The sequence below is a fragment of the Canis aureus genome, chromosome 18 (genome assembly GCF_053574225.1).
Source record: "Canis aureus isolate CA01 chromosome 18, VMU_Caureus_v.1.0, whole genome shotgun sequence".
NCBI classification, from domain to species: Eukaryota; Metazoa; Chordata; class Mammalia; order Carnivora; family Canidae; genus Canis; species Canis aureus.
Window position 1 is genome coordinate 11,590,047 of NC_135628.1, and position 27,445 is coordinate 11,617,491.

At 35.4% G+C, this 27,445-nt stretch overlaps 1 long non-coding RNA gene across 9 annotated transcripts in view; it reads right to left on the reverse strand.

The window, feature by feature from the left end:
• LOC144288567 (uncharacterized) overlaps nt 1-27,445 on the reverse strand; it is a 191,833-nt gene that overhangs the window by 74,707 nt on the left and 89,681 nt on the right. For all 9 annotated transcript variants that reach the window (XR_013356520.1, XR_013356524.1, XR_013356523.1 and 6 more), the window contains exon 5: nt 20,103-20,397. This is a non-coding gene — a long non-coding RNA (uncharacterized LOC144288567). The remainder of the gene's footprint in view (nt 1-20,102; nt 20,398-27,445) is intronic.

The window sequence follows — 27,445 nt, forward strand, 5'->3', positions numbered from 1 at the left end:
AAAAAATTAAGAAATGAAGAATGTATGCATCATGCTCAGAGTTATGCACCTAGTAAAGGATAACTTAAATTCTCTAAAGAAAACTGTAACATTCAAAGAAAGGGGTGTGGTTGAGCCCTCAATTCAATTACATTTTTTTTCAGAAACTATTTGAGAGTTCTCTTATGCATCAACAGAAAGTTCACTCACATACTTCTCAGCATTCTTCCCATATGTCCTCCCACTTTTCCTTAGGAAAGCCACAGCATGAAAGAGGCAACTCCACATATTCATCAATTTATCTATATACTCAAGAACATTTATTCAGTGCTAATTATGTATCTGTAACTGCAAGAGGCTCTCATCAATACACTGTTCAAAAAAAAAAAAAAAAAAAACCGTGCAAGAAGTTAAAAACAAGCAAGGAGACAGACATAAAAGATGTAATTCATACTAAGATATTATTGCTAACTGTGTCAGGCAAAAGACTCTCAGGTAATATAACAAAATATTTTTAAGACCAGGAGGTTAGAAAAGGCCTCCTAGGGAAGATGACATCTAAAGTGGAAAATAAGTAAGAGTTAACCTGGTGAAGAATGTGTAGAAAGGGTTAAGGAGGGGAAAATAAACAGTCTGAGTACAGGAAATGGAAAGTATAAGAAACTCTGAAGTAGGAAAACTCATACATAATAGAGGAATAGAACAGGGGTCAGTATCTAAAGCATACTGATCAAAACAGAGTGGTACAAAATATGGCAAAGAAGCAGGCAGCTGGGCTACACAGGTAGAACTGAGTGTTCCACTCCAATGAAAGAGGAAGCCATTGATATGTTTAGAGCAGAGATGTGACATAGTATATAATTTATGTTTTTAAAATGACTCTAAAAATATGGCTGATATTTATCCCTAGCCTCTACTCTAACAACAATAAAATATATTTTCAGAATCCATAAACTTGTAAGAACAAAGAATAGGAAAAAAGGTATGGCAGTAAAATTTGGAATCTGGAAATCAGGGTAAGTGATGTCTGGTTTTGAACAATTGAAAACTAATTCCAAGTCATGCAAAGTGAGAAGCAATTTGGTTTGCAACTCAGAATTCCCCCTAATGTTCTGATACCTCTGAAAAAAGTATGAGAATGACGCCCAAAACAAGAAAATATGCTGCAAAAAAGTTTTCCCACTCCCACCTCCCCCTAGGACCCTGCTACAGTCCTTCCCCGCCGCCCCCCCACCCCAGGAAAACCAGGCCACTGGCACACCTGCTACCTTACACTCAGCCAGAACAGAAAACATATTCTCTGAAGAATGAATTTCTCTCTGTACTAGGAGACAACAGCCAGAAGTGTCATATGGATAATTGGAGAACTAATGAAAGTTTATATATGGTTATATATGGAGTATCAAGACTATACCTTTCTTCCTTTGTTCTACTCCTCGAGCTCTGGGCAGATAATTTGTTTGCCATAGTTACAAGAATAATGCTTATACTTTTCTTCAAGGGAGTGAAAGATTCCTCTCTGTGGCATCAGAAAAGATTTACAAATTTTGATAATGAAAGTTTTCCAATGAAAAAGCTCTGCTGATTCACCCTATAGTGAAACCCTCAGATGACAATTCCATCATATGCAATATGTTTTCATGTATGAGCAAAAAGCCAAGAAGCACTTAGCCATTCTAAGAAATCTTCTAATATGAAATACACAGACAGACACCACAAGAAGAAATAAGAATTGTAGCAAAGATAAACTTGTGAAGAAGGCTGAAAACTACACACACATGCACTCACGCATGTATGCACACGTGGCAATGAATAATATAATAGTAGAAATAGTAGAAATGAGGAATTCAATTAAAGTGTTAGAAAATGAAATTAATTAAGAAAAAATATTGAGGAGGAAAGAGAAAATTGTGGGAAATATAAAAAACTGGATCATTAGTCAAGTATGTCCAACATATGAATAATGGGAGTTCTATAAAGACATTACAGGGAAAATGGTAGGGGAAAAAATAAAAAAAAAGTAATTCTTGAAAATTTTCTGGGCCAAAATAATTCTCCTCATTATAAAAAGCTTACCATGTACCTAGGGAAAAAAAGATAGAAATAGATTCATGTTAAAATATATGATTAAGAAATTTCAAAACAATGAGTCAAAAAGAATATCCTAAAAATCTCCCTGTGGAAGACAAATTTAAGTAACAGTTTAGATCAGAACAATTTCAGATTTCTCAAATACACGTAAAGGATACAGAAAACCGGTGTATTTGTTTTCTGCTGCATAACAAATTACCAAAACTAAGCAGCTTAAAACAACACTCCTTTATTTACTATCTCACACTTCTGTATGTCAGAAGTCCAATAAGGCATATCTTGACTCTCTGCACATGTTGAAATCAGCGTGTCAACTGAGCTGAGTTCTCAGTTGAAGGCAAATGGGAAAAATCCACTTCCAGGCTCACTGTTGTTGGCAGAATTCAGTTTCTTGTTTTACTATCGAGGCCCTTGTTTCCTTGCTAGTTGTCATGGAGGGACTGCTCTCCATTCTTAGCCATTCCCATTCCTCACCACATGGCCTTCCACCATCTTAAAAGCAGCAACAGTGCACTGAAATCCTCTCATGCTTCCAATGTTTGGCTTCCTCTTCTGTGAAAACTTTCTGATTTTAAAGGACCCATTTGATTGGGTCAGGACCACCAAATAATCTTCCACCCTTAAAGTCAACTGATTTGACCTTAAGTCCATCTGCACAATTCCTTCATAGCAATACTTAGATTAGTGTTTGATTAAATAACTGGGAGATAGTGTTGTTAAAGAAAATGTTTATTCCTGACACTTGTTAAAGCAGTAAGGCATGCTCTATTCAGGACCATCCTGATGGGTATAGGGACCACTGTAATAAGGTTTAGCAGTATGGAAGAAAGACTGGGCTCAACCCCAAATATGGCAAGAAGTGACAGTGTATGGCCAAGGAGCCGGGTAAGGGTGAGTGGTTGGAAAGTTGCTAAGAGGAAATATCAGGGGCAAAGGGGGATTTTGACTAAACTGACATGACAAGATTCTTGCTGAAGGAAGGTCGTGGTGATCAGATATCACTTCAGAGATGTGGGAGGTGAGGAGAATGATCAGATATTGAGGTTGGGGGATTTTGAGGGTGGGGGATTTTGGCTCAAGATTTTAGGGGATCATCTTAGAATTCTGCCTACCACAACTGGATAAAAATGATACTCTGACATTTCTAAGAAAAAAATATTTCTGAAACCAGAACACATACCCAAACTACCAGTTAAGTATAAAGCCATTTATGGATTTGTGATGTCTTAAAAAATTAACCTTCCATACAACATTTCTCAGGTAGACACTGAAAGATATGACTACAAAGCAATCTTAGTAATTATGCTATGAATAATTGGATGGAAACATCCAACCAACATCTATTTTTTGGAATGCTTTGCAATTTTCTTTTCAATTTATCATTTAGCTAAACAAATTACTGCTAACAGCCTGAGTTGAGGACAGCATGTATTCTTGTGATAATTCTAATTAAAACTGTAGGTTGACTCTCAGTTATTTTAAATGTCAAATGACAGGTAAAACACTGTTTTCTAGATAAATATAACACATATCTAAAAGATGTTTTAAAGTACAGGTGTCTGCAATGGTGAAGTCTTTGTCGATAACAAAAAAGAGAACAAGATTATCTATACATTATTTTGGGAAATATTGGCAGAACAAAGTTATCAAAATGAACAGACACACAAAAAAGAATTATCCTTATTCTCTCTCATTTTCATCACTGAAAATGAGTTATCCACATTCCTCTGTAAAAACTATGTTAAATTGCCTATAAGAATTGATTATACAATAATACAGATATCACAAATCAAATATGGGATATTTGGTAAATAGATTTAGAACAAACAGCTTGCAATTTTAAAAAAATCAATTAATACTTTATTTTATACATCAAATTCAATTTAAGATGGATTACTCATTTGATATTTGAAAGATTATTCTGCTATAATTGTGGAAAATGGACTGCATAAAGCTAGAGAAAGTCACTAGTTGGGAAACTAATAAACAAAATGAGAAATGACAAATGAGAAATAAGAGGCATAAAAGATAAGATGGATTCTCGAAAAAAAAAAAGAAACTTGGTGGTGAAGATAAATCTGGAATATGCAGTTTCAGACTTTAGAATGCAAGTGGATAATGGTTCTCTTAATTGAAATCAGACCACATGAAGAAATGTTTATTGAGCAAAGCCTTTGAGTTCAGAATGTGACACATATCATACCTAGCCAGGACTGAAGTTAATAATAATAGTCTAAGATGGAAATACAGAATTAGTAGACCTCTGCCTCTACAGAGTGTTTGAAGCCATAGGAATGGATGAAATGACTCGGGGAGAGGATGTAAAAATAAGAAAGGCAAGCACAGACTCTCAGAGTGGTGATTAGATTATAAAGTACTGCACCTGGAAAGCACAGAAGAATTGCAATAAGGAGTATAATGTCAAAAATATGAAATGCAGCTGAGAAAACTTAGAAGACATCAAATGCACTGAAATCTCTAAATTGGGCAATTAAGAGGCTGCTGGATATCCTAGAAAAAAAGAGCTTCAAAAGAGGATAGAGGAAGAACCCATATAGAAGGTAGTTTGGATATGAGTAAGACAGGAGGAGAAATATTTTCAAACCTGAAACAAAGAACAATTTTAAGATTTTCTTGTATGATAGTCTGTGAATGATCATAGGTCACTATACATGTAAATGGCATCAAGTCTGGTCCTTTAACTCATGAAACAATCAAATTTTACTCCATAATTCAAGGGACTTTAACTTTGTTTTCTGTTGTTTTTTTTTTTATCCCCAGAAAATACCAGTGAATATTTCTATGTTTGCTTGGTGGTTGAAAATTCTTCTATGTCTATATATAGATTCTGGTGACATGAGGGTATTTCACTATTTTGTACTTTGCTGATTTCGCCCTCAGGAAAAAAAAAAAAATAGAGGACACTCTAAAATATCTTTTGTTGCCTTAAGGAGAGATAAACTATCTTTTAAGTGTCTCCATCCGAATGTAGTAAGCATACATAAATCACACAAGATATAGGATTTAAAAAATAAGGTAGCAAAAATAATGAACTGATTGTTTCTTTAATGTGATATTGGTGAGCAAAAGACCCTCACATTCTAGAATTCTTGTTTGAAAAGAGCATCCCAATTGATCACACAGGACAATGGAACAGTCATAAAAAATCATCTGATGAGATGTCACTGGAAAATATCCAACTGAGATATGAAGAACTGCAATGCTAGGAAACTATATGCCTTAATAGAAATAAACCTTTGAAGATTGGCAAGCATGTTGAGATCATTCTGGTTTTGAAAAAGATTTAGTTAAGCAAAATTAGTGAAAAAATTCCCCTACCAAAATCAAGAATATGAAATTCTAAATACATACTACAGATCATATATGTTATTAGAAATTCACAAATATAATTTAAAATAATTTGCTGCTGTTTGATGATTTTCCCATGAAAGTATTACCTACACTAGAAAAAAAGGGGGGATTGCCCAAATGGCTGAGTTGGTTAAGTGTCCGACTCTTGATTTTGGCTGAGATCATGATCTCATGGGTCATGGAATCAAGCCCTGTGTTGAGCTCCACACTCATCAGGGAGTCTGCTTCTCTCATCCCTCTGGCCCTGCCCTTCTGCACCCGCTTTCTCTCTCTCTCTCTCTCTCTCTCTCTCTCTCACACACACACACACACACACACACACACACACACACAAGATCTTATATCTTGTGTGATTTATGTATGCTTACTATATTCGAATGGAGACACTTAAAAGATAGTTTCTCTCTCTCTTTTAAGTAAATAAATCTTTACAAAATCCTGGGGAAAAAAGGGAACATAAAAATACGATAAAAATGGTCTCATTTCTCTAGCAGAATATGAATAGTTTATTTCAGTAAATAAGGAGATCAGCTTCTTGGGTGAGGACCAACAGATACTATAGTTAATAGCTTTCCAAAAAGTCAAGTGTCTGGGATTCAGAAAGGTATAGGAAGATATTAGAAATTATTCATATTACTATATCTAAGAGAAACTCACTTAAGCAATGGAGAATTCATAAGTGGTAAAGGAGAGTTGATAGAAAAAATGATCAATGTGAGCACATACATGCACACGCACACACACAATATTTTTTCTTTATACCAACAATACCAAAAAGTTTAAAGTACACAGGAATTAAAATGCACATATATGACTTTACTACAAAATTTTAGACATTCAAAAAAAAATTTTAGACATTCTATCAGTGGCCATATGCCATCAACTCTCGTGGAAGAAAGTTTTACATGTCAAATGTTTATAGGTCTGTTACAACAGAACCAATTCATAATAAAGATAATGAATTAAATTTTGCTTCAGGTTTCCTACAAGATGAGGGTCAATTACAAAAAAAAAAAAAAAAAAAAAAAGTTGCTTTGGATACTCAATATACCGATGTCTACAACTGAGGATAACACCCTCTGCTTAATTGGGGAAAGTTGAGATGCAATTCACAAGTACATATACTTGACTCATCCTGGTGGATCTTCTTACTTGTTTATCATGGGTTTGTCTCTACATTAAAGTTGTGTCTTCCTTCTGACAGAAATTATACTTCCTATATTTTGTTTTACTAGAACTCAAATAATTTTGCTTCTCTTGATAAATGGGAATATTATATTGAGTGAATTGGAAATACAATGGCATTATGGGACCTTATAATATGTTTAAAAAAGAACACACATTTAAAAAGAACTCTAGAAAAGAAGTAAAACAAAATAACAATCTGTGGTCAACTTTCTTTTATAAATATATTAAGGGCCTAAAAACACTCTCAACAGTGTTTATCACTCTCAAAAATGTTTTGTTAGCAAAAACCAAAGGGGGAAAATAAATCTCATTCCAAAGGGAATTTTCCCCTGCTGTACATCTTTTTTTTTTCCTCTACCCTGACTGATCTTTACCCACAAATTATACCAATTCTATTCTTTCTCCTTCCTCTGGCCCCTATGGTCAACTTTATTTTATAAATATATTAAGGGCCTAAGTTAAGAGTACTTATCAAGTAAGAGTACTTTCTTAAGAGTACTTCTCAAATAAAAACCACAGTATCACCTCATGCCAATTAGAGTAATTATTATCAAAAAGACAAAAGATCACAAGTGTTGGTGAAGATGTGGAGAAAAGGGAATCCCTGTACACTATTGATGAGAATGTAAGTTGGTACAGCCATTAAGGCAAACAGTATGGAGGTTCCTAAAAATTTTTAAAAACAAAACTATCAAGGTTCCTGGGTGGCTCAGTGTTTGAATGTCTGCCTTTGGCTCAGGTCATGATCCTGGGGTCCTGGGATTGAGTTTCATATCAGGCTTCCTGCAGGGAGCCTGCTTCTCCCTTCGCTTATGTCTCTGCCTCTCTCTCTGTCTCTCATGAATAAATAAATATTTTTTTTTAAAAAAAGAACTACCATATGATCCAGCAAGCCATGAAAAAATCATGGAGGAACCTTAGACGAATATTACTAAATTAAAGAAGCCAATCTAAAAAGGCTACATACTTTATGATTCCAGCTATATTATATTCTGAAAAATGTAAAGCTATAGAGACAGTAAAAAGATCAGTGGTTGCCAGGCGTTAGTGGGGAGGGAAGGATGAATAGGCAAAGCATAGAGGATTTTTAGAGCAGTGAAAATATAATGTATGATATTGTAATGATGGATAATGTTATTATATATTTAATGGAAAACCCATAAAATGTACAACACCAAGAATAAACCCTAATGCAAACTATGGACTTGAGGCGATAACGATGTGACAGTGTAGGTTCATCAATTGTTACAAATGTACCATTCAAACAGGGAACAATGATAATGGGGAAGGCTGTGCATGTGTGGGGACAAGAGCTATATGAAAAAAATCTATGCATTTACCTCTCAATTTTACTTTGAACCAAAAATTGCTCTAAAAAACTTAAGTCTTGAAAAATATCTATTCAGTATCATGCTAGAATCACCTTCAGATTTGATGCCATCACATGCGTACAATCTCTACTGATAACTGAAATCAACCAAAATGTTTAAATATGCTATCTAATTAAGTATAATATAAATATAAAATATTCGTACTTCTCTTTCTCATATTAAACATATATCTAATCCCTCAAGCAGGTTTACCATCCTTATTTGATGGAGAATCTAGTGATTATGTTTCTCTAATTCAAAAATCATCCATGTCCTGAACATATTTAGAAATTCTCTTATAAAATCCTTACTGATGTGTATAAAATCCTTACTTATCTTACAATAGAAAAGGAAAAATATAAAACTGGGTATTGAATAACTACTGCAGATTCCCTTGCAGAATCCAGCGTCTTACCGGAAGAAATCAACTCAAGTGACTAAACATAGAGCCCTTTGTAGGGCATGTCAACTTGATTAATATAAAAGGCTAAATATAATCACAGATAGCTGATAGGTCTTCATAATTCATGACTTTGAAATGAACTATGAAAACAAAGATGATTTTTACCCTCCTCAGGTACTCCTATATAAATTTGACAACAAATATATAAATTGCTTAATGTTTGATGCTACCTGATGAAATTATGGCTATAAAAGACATAAAAAATGCATCTAGAGGAAATGATTATTCAGGTCATTATGGTTAAACCAGTTATGCTGACTAGAGTACTATGCAAAGACCTCTTGTAAAGCAAATGAGAAATCTATGGAGAGTTTAAAAAATTCCATTTATGGATACACAAAATTTGGCCACCAGTTCTGAAATATAATACTGAGAGTTACTGGGATGAAAGATAAGCAACAGCAAACCTAGGATGGATGAACAGTGGCATAAAATAATGTCAAATGGACACTGCTGAGATTCTTCAGGATATAACCCATGATAAAAACAACAAACTGTCCACAGTATTAATCAAACACTGGTGGACAAATTCTTCTTAGTATCAGAGGATATATCCAGTTCATGTCCTATCTACAGCCAACATAATCCTGACAAATAGGAAAGGCTGGACATAGGAAAGAATTGAGCTCTAATGGACCTCATTGAACATCTCCATATATATTTTTATATAATTGCCTTTCCCTATGAATTATAAATATGTTTTGGTGAAAATTTATTTTTTTTTCTGAATGTATAGCCTTCAAGCCCCAAATGCTACCACTACTACCTCATTTCCTATTACCTTTAATTGTCTCAGACTTCTCTAAGAGCAAAATTAGAATTTCACATGACACACATCATACCCACTTCAGTGGGAGACACAGCAGCTCTAACACCCAGGTGTGACTCAATTAGTTCCAGAAGTCCCATACTTTCCTGATATCCCAGAGAATGTATGTAATACACTACAAAATCCTGAAACATTAGGGCCCAAAGGGGCAAACTTTAACCAGTGAAAGGAAAAACTAGCAGATAAATTGCCTTCTCTTCTTTCCCTTGATAAAGTATTCCAAGACATCCTTCCTCAAATGGATTATTCCAAATGCAGTGATTACATAGGACTTCTCCAGATATATCATGTATGACCTACCCACCAGCTATATACTCTTTTGAAGCTGTGGTCAGCTCTATAATACATCATCTTCCTATTTGATTTTCCTCTGTTACTGGGCTGTTTCCTTCTCCTCACTTTTGATCCCCTGGATGGAAGATTTATTTTAGCTTCTGTTTTCTAGGAAATCTACACCAAGGCAGTTGAGGCCAGAAGGGACCCAGTAGGCCATCAGACTGGTAATTTGACATTGCATTGTCAAAAAGAAACAGGAACACTACTGCTGGTGGTAACTGAGGTAATCAGTCCCTGAAATGTAGTGGAACTACAATTGCTAAAGCTCTTACCTATGATTACTTAGCATAATGTGTAGGTAGAATTTGAGGAATCAGAAGATCAAGAGATATTGTTCTGATCAGTATGTTGTAATGGTAATTATAAGGAGTTTGGTGTTTAATGGCTTTATTGAACAGCATGGAAAGTCTTGCAAAAAAAAAAAAACTGATGGGTTTCAAGTAGCTATTTACCAACAGATATCATGATATGAAACCAGTTTCAATGGCAGCTTTAAAGAAGACTGCTCTCTTAGAGCCATAGGAAACATGGCCAAAAATTTATCCGATTGTAAGGGTGCAGTACTGCAAGAAAAATGATGTGCAATGACTGAAATCTTTGATTGTCAAATAAATGTCCGAATAGTGAAAGAATGGGGACTGAGACCTATGGGTTAGAAAAATGGAGTAATTTTAATCTCTGTATCTCCTTTAACACTCCCAGCCCAAAAGAGCCACTGCTTTCCTCATGTTGCAGTAGTTATTCTGCTAATACTGCCTGAACTGTGCAATAGCTTCACCTGAAGCTATTGTCTCTGGAGATGATGACTATTTTCTTCAATATCCACTGCCTCATTGCCACAAAGATAATAACCATAATCAGGACTCAGCATAACCTGAGAAGTATAACCTCTGCTCAGGGAAGGTTCTTGCCAAGGGAATTGCAGAGACTAGTCACATTCTTTCTTCTTCTTTTTTTTTTTTTTTTTCCATTTATTCATGAGAGGCAGAGACACAGGCAGAGGGAGAAGCAGGCTCCATGCATGGAGCCTGAGGTGGGACTTGATCCCTGGACTCCAGGATCACGCCCTGGGCCGAAGGCAGGCGCCAAACTGCTGAGGCACCCAGAGATCCCCAAGACTAGTCACATTCTTAATCTCTACAATCATTAATTATAGAGACTAAAATCACATTCTTGCCAAAGGAATTGTAGAAACTGATAGATATACCAGTGAAAGCAAGGACAATATGTGTGGAAGTGGATCTTGATAGTATGACAACCCAAAGAAATGTGGTATGCAACTAGAAAGGGGAGGGCTTATTGATTTTGAGGGAGATAAAAACAGAAGAGAGATTATAAATGGCACTGATATAATGTTCTATGATAAAAAGAAAAAAAAATTAAAGACATTTTAAGGAACTGATGTCCCCCCCAAAATTTGTCACCTTAGATATCAATTCATAGTAGAAACTCAGAGAGAACCACTAATTAAGAGACCTACTCTGTGGTTATTCATTCAGGCCCTAATCAGGATGATATACTTAGAAGCTAATAGAAAGACTGACATTGGTTCCATGATCTGCAATATAAGGGCCATTTTATAGGAAAGGTTAGGTGGATGATGTGAAACTGACACCTCTCACCACAGACCAAGAGAGTACATTGGAAGAATAGGGAAGATCAATGCCACCATCAAAGACTTGAGTGTCACAGGAATGGTAAATTCCATTCTATCTCCATTCAATTCATCTGTGCTGTCTCTGCAAAACCAGATGAATCATGGGTGACAAAAGGCCAGCTGGAGTAAAACGAATCAGGTCATACTCCAAACTGAAGATGCCGTGCCATATGCTGTCTCTTTACAGAAGCTTATTAATATAGATTGTCACAGAGTATATGGTTACAGTCTGGAAGGCTTTTATTCCCTCAACCATAAAGCAATCCCTGTCTTCCTTCAGAACTATAGTAAATCTTACAATCTTCGTCAGAATATAGTCCTCAAGAACTTTGGTCATCTTGACAGTCCAGTGGAAAAAAAAAATCACACCAGTCTACATCATTATGACATTATGTGAATGACACCATGCAAAACTTGACAAGTATTCTAGATTCTCTGGTAAAATACATACATTACAGATGTGGTATAAGTCTCCTGAAATTCAGGGAACTGCTACAATGTTTACGTTTTTGCAATAAATTCCACTTAGCAGCAAGCATCAATTTGTTCTTTCCCGAATTACTCCATACTGCAAATATGTATTTGCTTCCCATGCTTGTAGTGACTTTGATACCATCACTATAAAAGAACTTACAGATTTATTAATTTACCCAGTATCATACATAATAGTTCCCTGGGTTAGGAGACACACTTCATGGCAAAAGAGATCAATAAGTGATGCAGGATTCACTAGTGCTGTCTTATGGGGTGCAGTATATATACTGAACCAGTGCCGGTACATAGGACCAGCTTCCAATAATCACAGTGTGCAAGTCCAGGAAGTAAAAGGTCAAAATCAGAATTACCTCCTCTATCACTGCCAGTGATCCACTTGGGTTTCCTTTGTATTCAGAAAACCTTAAACCCTCACAACCTAGGTACCCTAGTTCCTAGGCGGAAACACTTCTGTCTGGGAGCACAGCAAATTTCCATTAAACTGAAAGCTGAAGCAGACACATGACCACCTGTACTTTTCATACCACTGTATCAGTGGGCAAAGAAAACAGTTGCAGTCATGATGAAGTAATCATGAGGCTCTAGGTTTCCTACTATACTATGGGGGGAAAGAAATATTTCTTGACCCCAGGTGATTCTCGGTGTCTCCAATGCTTCCATGCCAAATGGTAACAGTGAATGGACAATTAAAGCAAGCATGGCTTTAAAATGACAAGGAAACTAAAAGCTCAGGTACCTTGGGGGAGAAAGTATGAGTTTTACCATCAAGAAAGTAACTCAGATCAGCAAAAGGTGGTGAGGGAAACATGGAATAGGTGATTAAGGAAACCAATTATAAATATCAATTATAGTATTCTATTATAGCCTAACAAATGGCTTCCAAAACTTTATGACTTAAAAACAATGATGTTGAGGCACCTGAGTAGCTCAGTCGGTTAAGCCTTTGCCTTCAGCCCAGGTCATGATCTCCAGGTCCTAGGATCAAGCTCTACATCAGGCTTCCTGCTAAGCAGGGAGTCTGCTTCTCCCTATCCTTCTGCCCATCTTCACCACTCGTTCTCATTCTCTCAAATAAATAAAATCTTAAAAAAAAAAAAAAAACAATGTTATGTCTCATCATTTCGTGGGTCGGGAATTTGGGAAGAGCTTGCCTGTGCAGCTCATCTCTGGTCCTTCTAGCATAAACTAAAGCTCTCTAGGGGCTGGAGGAGCTGTGGACAGGGTGGCTCACTCACACTGCTTGCAAGTTATTGCTGGTTGTTGGCTGGGAGGAAGTAAGAGCTAGCTGTCAGCTGGGAACTAAATAGGGTCTTTCAGCCATGTGCTTTAGTTCCTCTCCATGGGGCTTCCTGGGCTTCCTCACCATATGCAGCTGTGTTTTAAAAGCAAGTGTTCCAAGAGATAAAGATGAAAGCTGCAAGTCTTTTTCTGACATAGGCTCAGAAGTCCCAGAAAGTTGATTCTTTTGCATTATGTTAGTCAAGGAAATTACTGACACCAGCCCAGATTCAACAAGAGGGCAACTGAACTCCACCTGTTAATGAACGGAGAAGCAAAGATTCTGTGGCTGCCTTCAATTTCAGGTCGCTAGATCAGTTATCTCAAAAGAAGTTGCAGGTTGATTTGACAATCCTTTTAAAGCCTCCTTTAGTAGCCAATTTATGCTTCTTCCCAGGTATTATTATTTTTTAAGATTTATTTATTTATTTGATAGAGCAAGCAGAGGGAGGGACAAAAGAAGAGGAAAAATCTCAAGCAGACTCCCTGCTGAGCACAAAGCTGGATATGGGGGCTCAAGCCCACAACCCTGAGATCATGACCTGAGCTGAAATCAAAAGTCAGACTTCAACCAACTGAGCCACCCAGGTGCCCCTGCTTCTTCCCAAATATTTTAGTCTTATCTATTCCGGGTCTTGCCCATTTTCTTGTTTCCTGTCTTGAGTAGACCCTGTGGGAGATCCAGTCATTTCTCAGGCTACAAAGGTTGGCCACTGAAACATTCATATCTACTTCATCTTCTCACACTACAGTTCCCAGTTGTTCCTAAAGGTAGGAAATGGGGTTGGGCTTACTTGGGTTGTCACCTTTCATAGCAGAGAATCCACAGACCCTCTAACTCCTAAACCCAGCCTGACTGTCTTCAAAAAGGCTCTAGCTGCTCATGGATTGACTGTTTTTGTAAATAACTACTTCACTGAGCGATAATTCAAATGCCATACAAGTCATCTGTTTAATGTGTACAATTCAGCAGAATTGTACAGCCAACACTATTATCTAGTTTTAGGACATTCTCATCACCCATAGTTTGAATTCTCATCTATAAGAGATAGGATGAGAGGCAGCTGAAGACAAATTGCTCACCTTCCACCCTGTGACAAACTGTTTTAAAATGTGGTAGTTCCATATGGCCTCCCTGGAGATGTTCTGCTTGACCAAACAACCAGCTGTGATTTCTTGTAAAACAGGTGACAACTCAGTCGTGCAACATCTTATATTTGTTTTCCATCCTGTCTACCTCACTTGCCCTATCCCATGCTCTTAATTTCCTGGGACTGAAGTACCCAGTAACATGTTAGCATTTAAGGTTTGCCCCAGGCTCTGTTTTCTAGGATCTGGGAATTCAAAAATCTCCACATTCTGATTCCCATTATCTCTCCCACCACATAAACAACCACGTGTTACTCATTATCCCCCAATTTCTTCAGACTCTTCTGTTTCTAAGCACACAATTCCTTCTCCTGTGCTATTCCTTCAGTCTGCAATATATAATGTATTTTCCTAATTATTCACTCATAAAAATCTTGTTTTATCTTTTCTTTTAAGGCCCAGAGAAGAACACCTACTATATGTTTTAATCACTTTTCCTTTGGGCTCTGTCTCCCACTTGTACTTCTAGTGAAGCATTTACTGTATCCTGCCTTGAATCACAGTCAAATTTTATCACTTGATAAATGTTAAGACTGCTTTGGTAGGAAGCTCTTTTGTTTATTCTCCTTTGACTTTGTATCCCCTAAGTTTCTTGGCACAGTTATCTTGTACACAATAGGAGACCAACCAATGGTGAACTGAATATTAAGTTCCATAAGAAAAAAAAAGTATTTCACATTGATACATTAGTATTAATTTCAAATGAGGTTAGCAGAGCTATTAACCATCTTACTTGCCCTGAAGGTTTCATGCTGCAAAGACTTTTAAATCTTCAAAGAATATTTTCCAGAAGATGTGAATTATTTCATTGTATTTCCCTTAACATGAAGAAAAATCATACTGAGATTGGAAAACAAAAATCCATCTATATATTCAGTTCTGTCACTAGGTAAAATTGCTTAAAAATTCTTTTTCCCCCCCAGAAAGCAGTTTTGACTGTATCTCAAAAAAAAGTAAAGAACATGGTAATTTAATAACCATATAGAAACTCCTGCTGCCTAAGAAAAATCACTTTATCCAGAATATCCTACTTTTCTCAGAAAATTCAGAATCATTTCCCATAAAAACATATTGTTATGAGTATTAACTAATACTGAATGCTAATCAGCCCCTAAAAATTTTTTTGAAGCATTTATTGCCTTGTATATTAGACGGTCCTTGCCTTCTAATATTAGACCGTCACTCTTTGGTTCTGCAGCAAATCAGTCTTTACCATAAATAGCAGTGGGCCAATACATTATTAAATAGTGTTGTGCTAACTGCATTCCATCTGGAAAGAAAACCTTAATGTGTAGTGGAATTTAATAATATGCTGCATTGTAATTTCCAGGATAGCAAAGCAAGCTCGAGTTATTCCATGATACTAATAATTAAATGGTGGCTCACTTTTTAAAGTTTTTATTTAAGTTCCAGTTAGTTAACATACAATGTAGTATTAGTTTCAGGTGCACAATTCAGTGATTCAACACTTCATACAACATCTTATGCTCATCACAAGTGCACTCATTCAAATAATAGTAAACAACTAGTGATGACACTATGTCTTCAGTCTGCATCATCTACATAACAATATTCTAAAAATTTGCTACTTAGAGAGCTCATGTTGAACTGTTAAATGGTTTTTGCTTTTAGGAGTAACAATCAAGCCACCCAAGGAGGTGGTGTGGAAGCTCAAATAACTGAAAGATTTGAGCATCAGAAATCAACTCTGCATCTTTCAGATACTTCAGACACTACTCAGGAGTCTGCCTGAAGAATGTTGTACCTCTCACTCCTAATTCAAAACAACTAGGTAATATCTAAGAAGGAACCAAAAATGTTTCAATAGAGAGCAGATCAGAAAATCAGATAAACTTTCAACTGCTATAGAGATATCAATTGATCTCAGGATAGGCGGAAATATGATTTTTAAGAACATATGTGTCAATCAGTGTTACAAATGGTCAGTCCTTTGGGGAAGCTTTGCAAATTTTAAATGAATTCTCTGATTGTGAGCCGTTTTCTCAAAATGCAGTTTTCATGATTTCAGACTGGATTCAACTTTTATAAATGTAATTTATGGCAAAACACTGTGAGGCTGATGCAAAAGTCACAGTCCTCACTGACAAAGATTGCTAATTACATAACACTGATTTTTATTACCCATTCTTGGCAGTTATTTTCCTTTTTGTAACTTATGTATTTTTTTTTTAACTTCATTCTGCTCTGATTCTCAGGCCACCTCTAGCTATGAAATTTTATTCTAAGAATGATGTGGATACAACTTCTATGATGGCAGGGGTCTTCGCCTATTTTATTCAATGATAAATATCAAGTACATAACATAGTTCCTAGAATGTAATTGGTGCTCAGTAAATATTTGTTCAGAGAACAGAAGGATGAAAGAAATGCATGATGGAAAAAAAGGACAAAAGTTTTATCAACCCATTAATCATTTTTATTCATGTACCCATAGTGTCTTTTTAGCAGCAATATATCAGACAGGTAAGTAAAATTAAGTTATTTTACATTTAGATATTATAAGAGAATTTTGACAACATGGTAGACAAATAGAGTTTGAGGCATGGTTAATATTTCTTAGGTTGTTTTAGTGTCTTTCTGTCTGCCATCTGTAAAGATTCACACAGGAATTAAAACTACATCCAACCAGTATCAGTACAATATGAAGACATTCTCACTCGGGTCTTCTTTTTAGAAAGGTACATGAGGTCAGGTTGGTATCTATTGTTAAATAAAAAATCTACAACAGATGAGGCTTTTACTATATACCATCATGTGGTGAAGAATATCTAAGTAGACTCATTAGGTATGAGGATTTTACTGCATCTGGTGCATTAATCCAACAGGTGACTGAAATATCACTTTACAAAAAAGAAAACAGACTTTAGCTATATGCCAATTCACTTCTCATCACCTCTGTTTAGCAGAACATTTTTCAAAATGATGCAACACCTGCTGTGTGAACATTTCATTCCCTTGGTTAAAAAGTAGTAATTTATTAATATCATGTTTTCAAGAATTACAAGGCCTATCTTTGGGTGGGGCCTAGATAAGGGAACAAGCGAATGTTTATCTAGGCCCAGTCAAAAGAGGTAAGTGAAGAAATAATGAGTTTTGAAGATTTAAGATAAGATTGACATGAAATTCATCTATATTTACATTTAATAAAGTATAAAAATTCTATCAAAAAGATTACAGTGAAAAAATATTGAAATGAATAGATCTAAACCACTGGTTTTAATTTTGCTGTTTTCATAGTTCAAGAGTCAAAGCAGCTTATAATATAAAAGCAATAAAGGTTAGGGCATACAAACTACAGTGAATGAAGGCTTGGTACCTCCATTCAGAGTATCTGGCTTTGAATCAACTCCCCCATTTTCTTGGTGGAACCACGAAGGTATGGCTCACAGATTGTGAGGGAAGTCAAACTGGAAGTAGTAAGATTTTGTGGAAGGCCACTGCAGAATCCTGCTAATGAATAATTACAATGACAATGGAGAAAAAAAGAGAGGACTGGTAAAGAACTACTTAGAAGTCTGACTCTGCAGGACTTGACAACTGTTGGAAATGAATAATGAGATAAAATGACGAAGGATGATTCTTAGATTCCTAACTTGGACAACTGGGCTGATGATCAGTATCAGCTGCATACACTGTAAGAGGGACTGGTCCAAGGATAAAGATACAAAGTAAATTTTGAGGTATTTGAATATGGAATGCACCTAAGACTTACAAGTAATGATATCTGGGAACAGTTATTTTATGCACATAGAACTCAAAAGATAATCTTAGGCTAGAGACAGACATTTGGAAACACGAACATAATAAGTAACAGTAAAACCCTGGATATCTGTGAGATTCCTGAGACGAAAAATAACAGAGAATGTAAGATTTATTGGGTTATTACAGGAGTTTAGACAGGAATAAAAAATGATAAGGAACAATTTTATCTAAGGTTCTGAAAAAGGGTTTTATTAGCAATGCCAAAAGTGTCAGGATGGTCACGTAAAATAAGACCTTAAATGCATCCTCACCCTCTTTCCTGGGCATAACTCCTCTTTCTAATTCCAAGCTCTCACTTTCTGCCTAGATGTCCACTAGAATTGCAAACCCAGCATCTCCCTAAATGAGCTCCAGAAGCACAGGCTTCATAGCACTGTAGTGGCCTTTATCACACTTTGTTCTGATATTCTTTACATTTCTGTTGCCCTCACTAGAATATAAAACCTTTAAGAGCAGCAGCTCTTTTTTCCATTTATTTTCTTTTCACCATTTCTTTTGTTATCTCTATATATTAAACATAATACAGGGACAGGCACATAGCATTTGTGCAAAGAATGTGAATACAAGAGATGAATCCTAATCTTTACTCCCCAATGTCGTCCTATGTCCACCAATGGCTTTCACATCTCACACCTTCAGAATTATTTTCAGCCCTCCATTTACTCATTATTTCTCATATCATTTGCTAAGCCACATTGACTTTATCTTTGCAATACTCTTTATACCTCTCTCTTCATTTGTAATTGCACTATCACAATTTTGTTTGAAGCTATCATTACCTCAAGCTTCTAACTTTAATTTCTTCTTCCTCCTTTTCTGCCTATGCTCCTATTACTGCCATTAGAGACATGAAGTGGGGTTTTGATCAAGTCACTTCCTTAACTTTCAAAATGTACACAGTACATTTTTTAAAACTTCTAAAATGCTTAGAAAGAAATTAAAAACCTAACCCCATGAATGCCAATCTACTTTTTAAGGCTTTCCTCCCACTGGTCCCTAGACAATTTTGTCATCTTTTTTAATACATTACCCAAATATGCCTTTGTAATTTCTAGTTCTACGTTCTACGTTTCTTCATAAAATTCACAGGATCTACAATATTTTCTTTTTCTCTTAGTGCTTCAACCATTTAGAACCTATGCTGTTTTCAAGAGCAATCTGAAATTTCATTTTCTTTTTGAAGTATTTTTTTGACCACTTTACCAAACTGGCAAATAACCTCTCTCTAACGTATTATCCTTCACATGACTGCCTCCTGACTCTAACGAGATGGCTTCTTGGCACCTCAGCACATCATTTTCAGTACCTAAATCATTATATCATACTCTGTACCACCCTCCACCTCTTATTCTCTTTTCTTTCTTCATTATCAGCAAGCCAGAAATCTAGATTTCTCCCCTTGCTCTCAACATCTAATTTGATCTAAAAGCCCTATTATACCTTCTAAATAACTCAAATCCATACCCTCATCCCTGTCTCCACAATCCCTTCCTTGGCGCACATTTTAGTCTTCTCTAATCTGGATTAGCTAATTAAACTCTTCCAGTGAGCGCTCACTGATCACACTATGAAGCCAAACATCTTTAAAACAGGACTTTTTCACCATCTGTCACCAGCTCATCCTATCAGTCTCACCTTTAAATGCTTCCCATCTTCTCATCTCCTATTCAGAAAAGCTGAACTACATTTTATCCCCAAATTTACCAAACTTCTTCATGCCTCCACATTATTTCCTTTTTTCCCCACATTATTTCCTATGTGACAAATATTCTTCCCTCTTCTACAGCCCTTGCTCTTCTTTATCCCTAACCCATATAACTTAACACCCAGTTAAAATGTCATGTACTTAAAAAAAAAAAACCTTTCCCCTTCCCAGAAAGAAACATTTTACTTATTTTCCTACCACGGCCTTTTATTCATATCCCTAGCATTTCTTTCTAGCTTATAGTGCAATTATGTATAGTGCAATCTATGTTCTACAGTAAAACGAAGACTCTTGGAGGGAAGATGTCCTCAAAATTCCCTTACTGTCATATCCCCATTTATTAATACAACACATGGCATACAGTAAACATTCCATGAGCACTTTTTGATTCAAAGACTATAAATAACCTTGAGTTAATCTTGTAGCTTTCTGGACCATTCCCCAAAATTATCAGTTCACTCTTTAAAACTGCAGATAATCATATCATAAAGGAAGGGAGTAGAACTGGTATTTCCAATCCATAGGAATAAGGATTGGGAAGCCTGGGTGGCTCAGAGGTTGAGCATCTGTCTTTGGCTCAGGTCCTGATCCTGGAGTTCCAGGATTGAGTCCCACGTTGGGTTTCCTGTGAGGAGCCTGCTTCTCCCTCTGCCTGCATCTCTGCTTCTCTTTCTGTGTCTCTCATGAATAAATGAATAAAATCTAAAAAAAAAAAAAAAAAAAAAAAAAAAAAGAAGGGTTAAAGAGAAGTTTCTATAAAGGATAGAATTATTATTAGAATTGTTGAGAAAAATCCTTCTTGACATAAATATATGAAAGACTTTACACGGTGTTGCTTCTTTCTCCTACATTTTTTCCCTCCAAATTTCACTCTAATTTCTGAAGTCAATACCTACTTTAAAATCAACCTTAGATAATTGTTAAGTGTACTGTGTACCAATTTTCACTTGGAGTTAATGAACACCAGATAAAATAGTATATTGTAGAAAATAAAAAAATAATTTAGGCTAAATTTTTATTACATTCTTTATAAGAATAAGTTATAATTAGTCATATACATGATTCTAATGAGTATAATTACAAATTTTATTAAAACATGCAATTTAAAATAATTCTTTTCATAGGCTCATTCATGAGGAACTACATAGACAAATTTCCCATTAAATCCAGGATGGGATTTATGTATTTTAATCAAGTGATTACAACATATTCTGTAATTAAATAGAATAATCTGTATAAAGTATCTTTTGGTGATTAAATCCAAAAGATATAAAATCTTAAAAGATCACCCAAGAAGATAATAGAAGCTAAATTTCACAAGCATACAACTTACATCAAAGTCACCACTAATATTGCTAGCAATTCATTTCAAGATTTCTTCATTAATTCATGTATGTATTCATCAGACATTCGTTAAACAACTACTTTATGACATTTTCTGTACTTAAATTTGGTGATATAAATACAAATAAGATGTAGGTAATATAGGTACATGACAGAATGATGATGAAGCTTATATGGTTTACCAAGAAACTGCAGAAAAGGGAGCACTTATCTTGGTCCTGGGTGGTGAGAAAGACTGTGCACAGAAAGTAAACATCCTAATCAATTTTAAAGAATGATTAAGAATTTGCCATATAAAATGAACTCTGAGAGCTTATTTAGCTCTAAAATACTACAACAGAAATACTTTCGGAGTAAAAATGTCCCTCAGAGCACTATATCTTGTCCTCTAAACAAAGCAAAGGAAAAGCAACTTGCAAAACTGGTACTAGATTTCTTCTAAGTTATCCCTGTGTAGTTTAAAGCAACGTCCAACTGAATCCTTCTATTTCATGAAGGCAATTTATAATTCTGAAAAAATAATACTAATCCCCAAATGTAAGGTTACTACAATCTACTATAAATTATTTCAAATTTATCATGTTAAGCATTAAATAGAGATGTTTTATGATATCCATTAATAAGTTCAGTTAATATAATTAACACTTTATAAAACAAAAAGCCTATGACCACAAAAAACAATTACACATAAACTTCATAATGCTTTATCATCAATAAAGAGCTTTATTTTCCATTTTTTAATCATGTTTAATTAAAGAAAATGACTGAACTCGTCACTGGGTGCTGCATCTACAAAGGGGCATCTGCATCTAAGGAAAAGTGGCAGTTTTATTTTTGGTATTTTTCAGTAAGCCTGCAATACATGCATGGGGTTTTAATGTTAATTCTATCTTACTTAATCAAAATGATTAAAGAGTCACAAAATGGAAGAACTGAACAATCAAATGTAAATAAGAAAAGATTTGTTTCACTGTTGTAGGTTTCAGATCTGATATTACAAAGAACACTTCACTCTGTGTATAACACCAACTTTAAAGTTCAAATGAGCTATACAAATTAGGCTGACAAATCTGCCATCGATGATACAGTTGAGACCTCAATTTCCATATGATACAATAATCTTAAATTTTGAAATATAGGAAGCAGGCAGCCCATGTGGCTCAGTGGTTTAGCACCACCTTCAGCCCAGGGTGTGGTCCTGGAGACCCTGGATCGAGTCCCACGTCAGGCTCCCTGCATGGAGCCTGCTTCTCCCTCTGCCTGTGTCTCTCCCTCTCTCTCTTTCTCCCTCTCTCTCTCTCTGTGTATCTCTCATGAATAAATAAATAATAAAATCTTTTTAAAAAAAAAAAAAGGAAAAGAAAAGAAATATAGGAAGCTGTAGAAATATAACTTATATAACTCCTAAAATTAGCAGATAAACTTCCCACAGCTAGTAAATAGAACAGAAGTGAGGGAAGGGCAAATGGATATGGGATGGAGTCCAATAAGCAAGTGTCAAAAGTGTTGATAAAATGACTAACAAGCTTGACTTCTCTTAATCTATTATTTTATGCTTTAAAGGTTGGCTATTAAAAAAATTGCCATTATTTAAGGCTGACCCACAACAGAAAAAAAGAAAAAAGAATGGGCATCACAGAATTTGCTGAATGAGGCTTCGTGGTATGATTAAGTTCAAATTTTAACAACATGATTGACAAGGCTAGTCTAGAAGGAGGACCAACTCTACATCTACATAACAAAGCTAAACTCTGAAATTTTTAAAAGCCAGCCAGCTATATAATTTGCATGCATGCATTCCCTCAATAATTCTGTCAAAATTCTTTATATATCTCCCTTACATATGAAAACAATGTTAATTGGTTATAAACACATGATCCGGTTTTTCTTATTTACTGCTATTTGGGAAAAGAGGAAAAATGAATGGCAATATTTTCATTTCTGCTTGTCTTCTTCCTCTACTGCTGATCCTATGACAGGAAATCAGAATTCTTAAAGAAACACATCTATTTCAATTTGTATAGAACAATAGCTTAGTCATGCATACAAATACTGACCACATCTAATCATGGAAAATACCACTATGCTTGTTTTTGTATATAAACAACTCAGAAAACTGTGACCCACACTTGGGATAATGACAATAGAAAAAAATAGTTCTTTGTAATTTAACACACTAGTAGTTTCTTAAAGAATTTAGTATCCTATTTTCTAAGAGACCTTTGGCTCTGACAAAAGCAAATAAAATAAAATACTTTCCTTTTATGAAGCACTTTAGCAACAAGATTGGATACAGTTAATCTTGTGTAAATACTGTGAAGTCTTAAGAGAATTATTTCAAGAACAACTAATGTGCATGAAGTTTTCTATTACCATATATGCACTTTTATAATCAATGTATATTTTAATATTTCAATTAATTGCTTAATTATACCAAACCGTAACATTCCACTGAAGTTTCAAAAAACTGCCAATATTCCATGCTTGACTTTTATACAATGAGTTAATCATTCTGCATACTCAATTCATTTTAGTTTATATTCTCTACCTCCTGAGTTTATTTATTTATATCATTGTTTTGGAAACACACCCAATCCACTAACAAAATTAAGTTAATATTGTTCTGTAATGTGTAAAATCACAATGATATTTACTTCAGGCTGAGAAAAGAATACAGCAAGTTGCTGCACCTGATTATGAGATTCTAATCTATACTACAAGACTTCATCAGTTCACATTTGAAATCACAGTGTCTTCATTAACATATAATAAAAAATATTACTTAAAGCAAATGAATTACAACTTTAAAGCTTTAAAACTATATTAGGTCTACTTTAAAACTGTATCATGATGCTGATTTGATGAGAGCTAAGTTCTTCTTTGCTGTGGAAGAAATTTTTACATTAATGTGACAAAGGTCTAAATTTCGATCATTTTTACCTCTGAGAAGTGATTTACATTGACTCGGTTAAATAGCGCCATTTTTACAACCAATTCAAGCACATTTTGTCATACTGAAATCATATGGATGACTCTAAAACTGGGTCATTCAGTTTACAGGTCCATTTAGACTTATAGCTAAGCTATCTTTAATTGTTCACATCATTTATAATATAAACTATGTCAAGAACATCATAACAGAATTTGCAAAAGGAAACAAAATTTGAGACAAGAATCTTTTCATCTAGAAAAATATAATTGCAACAGGATTATTTTCAATGAGAGGCCTTTTGTTTCAGCAATCATATAGAAAACTCATATGACACTTCTAGAATTAAACAAAAACCAAAGAGAATGTGTACACTGTCTACTTGGATACGATTTTAATAGCTCAAAATAAATTCTGCAAATAATTTTTAAAATCACAAACACCAGAATCTTGGTTGAATCTCATTATTACATGTTCCTTAAATTTGATTTGCAGATTAAAAGTGTATTCAAACTAAGGCAAAACAGACACAACGTCACATGTAACTAATCACCACTTACAAAGGTTAATTTGCCTACATTCCTTTGGGAAATATGGGATGCTCTGGGCTATTGCTAGAACTCAATTTGCATCTGTGCTTTTGAGCTCTCTGGAAGAATACATGAGGAGAAATTTGGGGCTGTTGCTAAGTCCCAGAGGATACTGAAGCAAAGATGCTTCGGAGAGGAAAGATAGACTTGTAACTATAACCCAGTGTGGGAGACAGGGGTAGAATGAAGGGAGAAGAATAGAGTAGTGGAGTAGGAGCTGGGGAGAGGCAGTTTTGAAAAAAATGTTAACCATGAGCTAATAATGACTTATATTGGTGACATATTAGAAAGAGCAAAATGTTAAACAGGGTTCAATGAGTGTAACACAGCAATATGCCATATCTTAAAAAAGCTTTGAATAAAAGGATTTCTGAAGGGTTATCTTTGAAAGGGCCATTGTAGCTCTAGCGTGAACATGTGTCCTAATCTGACCTGGACCATTGATGTTTATATACCCTTTCCAGCATAACTAACAACAGCATCCTTATACATAATCAAATACTTTTCCTGGTTTGGATAATTAAATTATATAGTTATGGTTAAGTTCAGAGTGAAAAGCAGACCCTGAGAGACTGTTTTGCATGCCAAGTGATTTATTAAATAAAAGTTCCCTGAAAAAACTGGTAAGGCAATAAGAAAAGCAGAACAGGAAAGGGGAAAAAGCCAGGGAGGATATGAATACATGTAAAGTCCTACTGAAGGTGGCTTTAGTTTGATCCCTCAAGGTATTTCTGAATGCAAGTCACACCTCAGAATCCATCTCAACCTGAGGCTAGAAGCAGGTATTCATTATCTTGTATCCTAGTCATTTGCAAAAGTTGCTCCCAGGTACTTTCAGCTCTCTGTAAAAGTGGGTGAGGTGGCTCCAGTGGCTGAGGACAGCTCTCCAAGAACAAGCAAGCAGGAGCAGCAATATTGGATATGAAAAGGCCCAGAGAAATAAATTAGGAGGATCTGGACAAAGCACCAGCAGTGTTCACTACAGTGCCCCCTATGTGGGTCTCACTCTGGCCCATCCTACAGAAGACTGTTTATCCAATTGGGTTCCATGGATGAGTCGGGAGAGTCCATCATACCTCTGGAAATTGTATGATTGATATTTTATATCTGCCTATCCGTGCGTTTTCCTAGAGAGAGAATAATGGGGTTTTTCCTATTATGAAAAAAGTCCATGGTCCAAATAAGATTCTGTAGACGTTGCAGGAGAGACTGCAAGAAAACCAGGGTCTTGTGTATAACTCAATGCAAAGAGAAGACTGGTTCAATTCCCCAGGATCTCCACATGGAAAGAATATTTTTTTTTTTAAATTTTTGCACATGCTCCTTAGAAGGCAGAAATACATTAGAAAGGAAATCTAATGGTGTTGGAACCTCGGAATCACTAAGTGGCCTTAAGTCAGCTACAGCGATGCTGAATTTTCATCTGACCCTCATATTTCTGCTGTAGGATTTAATTGAACAAATGAGTATAACAAAGAAATAGGTTTTTTTTCCCTTGCCAACCTATCAGTGAATTCCACATTGATTACTGATTCACAATAATAACCAATAAATTGTCAGGAGAACCTTTGTGAAGATGTGGAAAATATAAACAATCTACTTTCATGAGTGAGCTACCAAAGCTTCACATTTTCGTTACCATAAGCACAACTGTGCTTTGGATAGCTCCCTGGAACACAGTCGTGCAAAACAACTCCTAACTAGGCCAATAATGAATAATTTATTACTTTTCTGTTCACTGCTCACTACTCTCAGCACTAGTACTGCTGATACCTCCTAATTCTTGTGTTACCACACCTTCAAAGTGTGACATGAGTGTTTGTTCATTTATTTCTGAGACATTTAGCAACTTCTTGGTACATAAAAAGAGATGCAAAAATGCACTCGCTTTTTCAAAGCAGAATCTTTAATTTTTCTCTCAGATGGTTTTCTTTCCACTTTGAACTGTGAAATATGTTATTCTTAATTAAAAATATCCAATGTCTAATTTTAAAGGTATCTTCTACAGTCACTCTTATCTCTTGAGTTTTCACTACATAACTATCTTTCTACATCATGTAAGGAGAAACACAAGTCATAGCCAAATGAGAAAACTGACCATTAAGTTGAAAAGAAATACTAAAAATTAAATAATTATATGTCTGCCAAAATAAAATTTGAAAACTGATTTGTGTGTTGAAATAATGATCAAAACAAAAAGCTATATTTCTTCCATGGCATTTGCCTAAGATATTCTTCATGTTACTCTATTTTTATAATCATGTTTCTCTCCCATCAATTCAAACTTTTCATGATTTTCAATACCCTCCATAATTCATATTCTATGTCTGCCATCATTTCCTAATATGGCCCATCTATAAAAGATTCTATATACAGATCGGTTTGATTAATACTCTATGTTTCATTATCTTCCATATGCCTTTTAAGGCCCTAGACCCTAATTCTTTCATCCATCTTTTCTCTTTGAAGCAATTTCTAGGAAACACTACTTAAACTTCAGAGGTCCCAGACTAAAAATCAGAAGTAACTATAATGCCTAAGTAGTTGGATCAAAAAAAGTCAGTACTTGAGGGTGTGTTCTACTTTTCAACTTCTAGATCAAGAGTTGCACATTCAAAACATTCTCCTGCATTCACCAGCCTCACCCCTCCTCCAGTCTGAATCTAGAAACCATTATTAAAATTAGTCTCTTGTCTGACAACCAAAGAGTCATGGACACTGCAAGGGAAACTGAGGGCAGGAACCTGAAAGGTATCCCATGAGCTCCTGGTGGTTGTGCTTATTAAGAGGTGATATGCACTAATTAACCTGGGTCTTAATGCTACTGTACTCTCTTCCTCCACCCTTGTTTATTAGAAGATGAAATAATTAGGAAGTAAACAAAAAA